The 6,721-nt window shown below is 40.5% G+C and overlaps 1 protein-coding gene across 3 annotated transcripts in view; it reads right to left on the reverse strand.

The window, feature by feature from the left end:
* The window catches only part of LOC129190340 (short transient receptor potential channel 7-like), a 52,593-nt gene that overhangs the window by 24,316 nt on the left and 21,556 nt on the right, over window positions 1-6,721 (reverse strand). The gene's annotated exons all lie outside the window — the stretch shown is intronic.

Raw genomic sequence — 6,721 nt, forward strand, 5'->3', positions numbered from 1 at the left:
AGAAAAATCATGAAAAATGCATGAGAAACAGGGATGTTTTTGTTGCATTTTCCTTGTCATTTTTTTTTTTTTTACGGTCTATTGTGTCTTAGTCACAAGAGTGTCTCCTGTCCTCTGTCTCTGCATTCCGACTGGCAGACGCTGAGCACCGACACCCCTTCAGAGCTCATAAAATGTCCTCTCTTGCTCACCCCCTCTCAGACACCACTGAACCCCTCTTTCTCTCTCTCACTCACCAGGATCCCCATCTCACTACCACGCTCCAACTCTGCCACCCTCACAGTCAGGCTAGACCTTCTGTCACGCTTCCTTTATTTGAGTTTCTTCACAATGTCCCCCTCTCTCACCTGTCGCATTACCTTCATATTCTGGCCAACATCCTCATTGCTGTATTACCGTAAAGCTTTCTCTACCATCACGCTTAAAAATAGGAATGTGTATTTGACTAAATTAAAATGATCTCAAATGGAATGATGGAATCTCTAAGTGAATGTTCTGAACTCCTGTTTTGACGCCAGTGGTAATATTGAGGAGGATGAGTTGTCAAAATGGATGTAGCTCAACTTGTCATAGTCAATGCTCTTCTTTGGACTGCAAATTGGTTGAGACTGAATCACAGCGCCCCTCCTGGTTGCAGAGAAGTAGCGCACGCCATAATTACCAATTATGAAAATCCCAAGTGGAAAAAAGGACATTTTTCAAAGTTTGCAGTAAATCACATGCTTTCACAGACTGTGTCCATGTGTCTTGTTTGCTGCACAGTCAGCTTGACCTTCTCTCATCTTTCTCTCATTCTCCTCCCCCCATTTTCCCCTCCTTTGTTTTTGCATCCTGGCAGCTCTCCCACGATTTTGCCTGAATAAACTGCAGTGCTCCCAACGCCCTTCGCTCTGCATCTGAATCCCTCCCGTGGTTCTCTTTCAGTCTTCCATTCCCTCCGTTTCCCATTGTCCCCTTCTTCTGCATGCGGGAGTTTATTCCCTTTCTTTTGTTGCTTTGCAGTCTCCCTATGATTGCTATTGATGCATTCACTTTTATTTAGACTCTTTCATTTGGGCATTTTTTTATCAATAATAATTTTGCTTTTCCAGGGTCCTGAAGGTGTTTCCTTTTAGTCTGGCCTCAAAATATGCAGAACTTCGATCCATTTGTAGCTGCTTTCTGCTCTGTGAAGTACTGTCTCACATGAGTGTCCAGAACATGGAGACATGAACATCCCCTGCAGAGCCAGTACTGTCCAAATTTGATTCCTGATAAGGGTGTGTATGTGTGTGTGGAATTAAACTGTACGTCCATATTTGTTTGAACACCTGTGTTAGATTATTCAAAACAAAGAAAAAAACACAACAGGGTATTTGCACATATGAAATACACTAATCGAGCACAATATTAGGTATCAATCTAATCAGATGTGATACCAAAGCTGTATCAACAATCCTCATGATTATTTCACTGACGCTGTCTGAGAGCTAACAGTCTAGCAATACAGCACGTTTACTATGGTGGTTGTATTTTGTAGAATTATTATTTTCGAGGGGTCTCTGCGGGTTTCGACAAGTAAAATTGGTTTGGTTTGGTTTGGTTTATTTGAACATGAAGGTTACAATGGAATACATCTCATGAATCATTATCATTATTTCACAGTTCCTCATGTCCAAAAGGAGTAGGAAGAAGCAAAGATTATTTAATCCTACCCCCCATCCATTCTACATCTAGTACAGTACATGTAGTTCACTTCCTGCATTCCATGTCATGTTTTCAGTGATAGTCAGGATAACACATAATAGATAACGGTAAGATAGCCCCCCCCCCCCCCCCCCAAAAAATATATATATACACACATACATTAATAATAATAATAATAATAATAATAATGACAATACTAAATAAATAAATAAAGAACAAAGCTTTTTTTTATAAACAAAAAAAAAAACAAAAAATAACAAACCTGACAGAACAATCAGGACTCTTCTGCCTTGTATTTAGCAAACATCAACTGCTTGTATTGTTTTTTGAATTTGCTCATCTCTGTACATTGTTTGAGTTCTTTACTCAATCCGTTCCATAATTTAATTCCACACATGGAAATGCTGTGGATTTTCACCGTTGTTCTCGCATATAAATGTTTTAGGTTTAATTTTCCTCTAAGATCATATTTCTCCTCTCTGATAGAGAAATACTTTATTAGGTTTTTGGGTAACGAGTTATTATTAACTTTATACATTATTCTAGTGGTTTGAAAGTGTACTAAATCTGCAAATTTTAATATCTGTGATTTTAAAAATAAAGGGTTTGTATGTTCTCAATTGAAAGACCTTGTGAGAGCACAATAAATATAATTACAAGAGTCACTTCTCATCCATACTGGCAAAAAAGTACAAAAGACATGAAGGAAAATCGAAAGCCCGGAACTGCTTAGCAAGTATATGAATTCATTCACAGCTCTTTCACACTGTAATACACGCCGTGTAACCTCACTAAATCATGCAAAACAGCTTCTACAAGTGATGTGTTACCTTTTCTTCGCTCTAATGAATTACAGTCATATTTAGTAGTTCTTGTTTTTTTTATTGCATCAATCGAATTTTGAATGTCTAACTTTTCAGTTTCAGTATGCCTTTTTATAAAATCTGTTTTTATGCGTTGTCGGGGGCGGAAAACAATGGTCAGTCACACCCTGAAGTGAACACTGATTGGCTGTCTGTTTGGGCTTGTTTAGCATAAGCGGTTACGCTCCCACTGTAGTTGGGAAGGCAAGGTGAGAAGCGGGGAGTAGGACAGGTGGTCAATTAATCTCTCCATTTTTACAATCTCTTGACAGCACTAGTCATAGCATCCTCAAAAAATGAAACATTTTAAAATGAGACTGAAGTTTATGCATTTGTTTTAAATACAAATAACGTTAATATATTTCTAACAACATTTCAAAATTGTATTTAAGACATTTTGGAGATTTCATGAGCATTTTAGATAGTTTAAGGCCTTAAATTCACAATATTGAATTTGAGATTTATACAACTTTAAGACCCCGTGGATACGCTGATTTTTGTAAAGGCAGAATTGTGCAGTTATAGACCTAATACTGTGAAACATGTACTGTATATCTTTACAAGGTGCCCTTTTGCTTTTAGCCACATGCTAGGGCCTCACTGTGATTGGTGTCTGTGTGTGAGCGAGAAGGTGCTATACTATAATACCACACTCCTCGATCTACCCTCCCGGCCTAAATCTCCCTGCCCAAATGGCTCCTCTTGGGGTGTCATTACCACTTCCACCTGCCGCCCTCCCCATATTGCTGCTTCAGAGCATCAAACGCATGTGCCTTGGAAGACAGCTTAAGTCACACAGCAGCATGTATCTAACTGTCCAAGAACACACACTCATGAAGAGGGGGGTAATTAGGAACAAGCTAAAGCACTGGACATGGGGCCATTACACCTCCAGGAAGTGAAACAATATGGACTTAATTTCCTCTTTGGAACTATAACAGCTTCCATTCTTTTCTAAAGCCTTTTTACAAGATGTCAGAGTGTCCATTAATCAAAAAGAACTTTTGTGAGGTCAGAGGTGACTTATGTTGGACCTGAGGGAGGACCGTTTCGTCCCAAAGCTGTTATGTCAGGGTTTGCTATCAGGTTCTTCTGTACAAAAAATGCAGCTAACCATGCTTTCATTTCTGGACTTTGCTTTGCACAAAAAAGTGAAGATTGAAGGTTCATGCACAATCCAGAAATTAAGAAATGTGTCCCAATACTTGTGTCCACACAGGGCACCGTGATGAAGAGGTACGGTGCAGTTCTACACCAACGCAAACAGCAAAAAAATGATGTTGAATAATAATAAATGTTAAATGAGCACCTCACTGAAAGTTTGAATCAAAACCAAGAATTACTATTTTGCTAAAACAGAATTCATGATGCAGTTCTTGTATTGAAGGTCAGCCCACGTCATTTTTGAGAAAACGCAAGGCTTCCAGGCTGAGACCAAAAGCAACACTGACCCCTAGTGGGCTACGTAATACAAGCAACCTGTTTCCTCTTAAAATCATTCCCGTCTCCAGAACAGAGAAAAGATTTGAAGGGGAACATCAGTAAAGCCCATTTCAGAGAGAGGAACTTCATGGATACTTTCATGTGTAGATCGAGGCTGATTCGATGGTTTTCTTCCAAGGATGCCGAAGTTAACGCTGATTTTTGAATATAGCCTTGAAGCTGATGTCCAAAGAGGATGTCGATAAGGGAAGCATGTGCAGAGCTGGATCCTACTCTCACGGTGCAAATTGCAGCGCACTGGGGTTTGATATTGATTTTACAATCCCATCTGTAGAGTCTGGGCTTGTGTCTTTTACTGTCTTCAGCCAGTAGCATGTGCTAAATTGCACTTGATTAATGAGTACTCTCATAGGAGAATTACCATTTTCAACACTGGAGTATTTTTCACCCATCTGTCGACCTCGCTCTACATTACAGCTGCTGTCTGTCTGCTCATCTCACAGCCTGGATCTTTGGCTCTGTGTGAGCAGCCGAGCAGAACTTCCTCCAAGATGTCTGTGCTGCGGCTCGGCACATGGAGTTGCTCTAAATGCACAGCACAGGCAGGGACAAGTGGAGTCCTTGCACTGTAGGTCCAAATCTACACTTTAATCCATATAAGCGTTTTGTCGGTATCTGTTAGTCAAGTCTCCAATAGTAATGCTACTTACGCAGAAAGAAGCAGCAACAGCAAATTCTATTCAAGAGACATATGCTAATATTTGGCGGCAATTTGGCAAACATGCTTGTCAAAAAAAAAAAAAAAAGGTGTGCATTTGTGCTCAGATAAAATGTCCTATTTTTTTCTACGTTTGTGTATGTCAGGCGTCTCCAACTTTCCCCGAATTGTCGTCCCTCATGACTTTGCGGTTTAAACATCACTACCTTGCTTTATTGCGGGTTTCAAACCTGAATTAAATAATAAATGATCACTGCTTCTTGGTGGACTATGGTCTATTATTAGTCAAAAAATCTTTAAATACAAGTCAGACGAAGTATTCTGGTCAGTAATGTTACATTGATGAGACATTACCTTACATTACATTACCTTAACACTGCATGGAGTCAGCATGGCATGTCCGACATGACATAGTCAATGCAAGTTCTCCTCCCATTCAAAGTGAAGGTGGTACGTTTTTGGCTTCTTATTTTGTTCTTCTTCCCCACTCCGTTTGAAACCCTTTCTTAGGTTTACAATAAATAAATGGGCCGCTAACTTGTTAGCTCAGTAGCATGCTAATGCCTAAGGCAGCGGCCGTCTCTCCAGTGATCCCGTAGCTTGCGCATTAGTGTTGCGCAATGTGTTGTAAACAATGAATAACAGGTGTATAGAGGTGAATATAGGGGTGTTATTTCATGTCTGCAGGGTTCTAACAATGGTAAAAAAACGTATTTACAAAGTCATAACCACAAAAACGCCTGCTGTAGCATGGCATTACGCTGGACAAAGCTGGACCAAATAATTCCACGACTGTTTCACGGATGCGGGAAGTGGTGGTGACAACGTATACCCATGCAGGAACAATGAGATGTCACACATACACATACACTCATACACTCATGTCATACACTAGATGCAAACAGTGCTTGACTTAGGTGTAAATAAGTGGTGTGGGAGGGTGGCGTTTTGTGTCAGTGCGCACCATTTTCAGTCATGAATTGCGTCCCAAGTGCGGCAACAGTGCATCAACTAGTCTTCAGCCTTTCCATCTAAATGACGCGGATTGCCACGCCGAATTGCGCTACAATGAGCCTCCACATTCATGAACACCACTTAAGCAGCTTTGAACCACTCTATTAGAGCTACTTTGGCCAAATGGAAGGGGAGCTGAGATACTTGGGTTTTATTTACACCCATCCATCCTTTTTCTATGCCACTTATCCTCACTAGGGTTGTGGACTGGTCACCAGCCAATCGCAGGGCACATATAGACAAATAACCATTCATGCTCACATTCATACCGATGGACAATTTAACCTAACACGCATGTTTTTGGAATGTGGGAGGAAACCGGAGTACCCCGAGAAAACCCAAGCACGCACAGGAAGAACATGCAAACTCCACACAGACATGACCAACAGAGATTCAAACCCAGATCTTCCCGATCTCCTGACTGTGTGGCCAACATGGAAATATTTTATTGTACTTTATTTGTAGAGCAGCTATCCACTCATGGTCATTGTCTTTTTAAGCTATTTTGTGGTGATTTGTCATTAAAAAAGATGCATAACATCTGAATTGAACAGTTCTAAAACCAAATATGCACATATTTTTGGACGGTTTGGTAAGCTACTGAAAATCAGGTGGCGAGCTACCGATAGCTACCAGGTATAAAAGAACTCTTCTGCGCCTGAACCGCTCTGCATTATTTGTCAAAACATGCGCCCTGACTGTGTTGCCTGTGATATTATTTTTCTAACCAACCACTTTTGATTGACTTGACATTTCTCACAAGGCCTAAAGTGCTAAAAGTGTACAAAAGAACCCACTGTAACTTCAGGGTGCTCAGCCGAGTGACCACAGAATTTGGTACACACCTTTAAGGGGCTGACCAGCACATGCGTGTCAAATTTGAGCAAGATTGGTTAAAAAACATGGCCGCCTTCAAGCAAATCGTCTTTGCTGGGATTTAGCCACTAATACCCATAAGTCATTTGTCTAATGATTATAAAACGTTAAGCACATCTGT

Source organism: Dunckerocampus dactyliophorus, chromosome 11 (assembly GCF_027744805.1).
Source record: "Dunckerocampus dactyliophorus isolate RoL2022-P2 chromosome 11, RoL_Ddac_1.1, whole genome shotgun sequence".
NCBI classification, from domain to species: Eukaryota; Metazoa; Chordata; class Actinopteri; order Syngnathiformes; family Syngnathidae; genus Dunckerocampus; species Dunckerocampus dactyliophorus.